General features: G+C 34.0%; 1 pseudogene; it reads left to right on the plus strand.

Moving 5' to 3' along the window:
- The window catches only part of LOC104754401, a 6,864-nt pseudogene extending 6,061 nt beyond the window's left edge, over positions 1-803 (plus strand).

The following is a 1,108-nucleotide window of genomic DNA, read 5'->3' on the forward strand; positions in this document are numbered from 1 at the left end:
CCAGAAAATTCTTGTAGATGATATCTGACACCACGATAAGGAGCTAAAAAGTTTCGACGATTTGGAAATCCACAATCTACTACATAAAACTTTCCTGAAGTACAATAATAATATACAGTCACTTGTCATGTTGAGAAAACATATTTACAATAGAAAGACATGTACATACCTTCTGGAACTGGTAGTCGATTAGTGTTCCTTGTCAAAGCATCATTTAATACTTTTGAGTCATGAGCTGAACCTTCCCATCCACTAAGCACATACATGAATTCAAGATCAAAATTACAAGCAGCCAACACATTTTGCGATATATCACCTTTTCTGTTACGATAAGAAGGCGCTTTTTTTGTTGGTACCATTGCAAGGATATGTGTACCATCAATAGCTCCAACACAATCCTAAATAAATAAAAAATTCCAAAATGAAATATTTTGGAATTATGCTAAATTATTTGTAATTATGTAATTATGCTAAATATTTGTAATTATGCTAAATGTTTAGATATTTGTAATTATGCTAAATTATTTTTCTTTTATTTTAGGGGCATCCGAATTTCAAAAAATTCCAAAATGAAACGTTTGAAGAATTTGATGATCTCAAAATCATATTTGAGGACAACGTAGCAACCGGTGGGAATGCTATTGGATTAGGTGATGGTACAGATGCTGAAACAAGTGGAACTGCAGGAAAAAAGCAAACAAGTTCTACTGAAGATTTTTCTATGGATGTCGAGGAAGACCATGAAACACCTTCGTCTTTTGTATGCAGCAATGCAAGGGGCCCTCTAGACAAACTACCTTTAAGAAAGAAGCATAGAAGCAATACTAACAATGTAAGTGAACCATCAAGTCAATCTGAAGGTTCAACAGATGTCCATGCTGAGATGAACTCATTGACAACAGTAACTCATAAAATCTTCGATCTAATACAAGAAAGAGAAACAAGACAACAAAGAGAAGCTGAACAAAGAGAGGTCGAGAAGAAAAGAAATAATGTATGGGAAGCTATCAAAGAAGTTCCTAATTTGGAAGAAAACGTTCGTTACGATGCAGTCAAAGTGATTCACCAATTAGGAATAAAAGAAGTCTTTGTTAGCATGTCCACTGAT

This window comes from Camelina sativa, chromosome 2 (assembly GCF_000633955.1).
Source record: "Camelina sativa cultivar DH55 chromosome 2, Cs, whole genome shotgun sequence".
NCBI classification, from domain to species: Eukaryota; Viridiplantae; Streptophyta; class Magnoliopsida; order Brassicales; family Brassicaceae; genus Camelina; species Camelina sativa.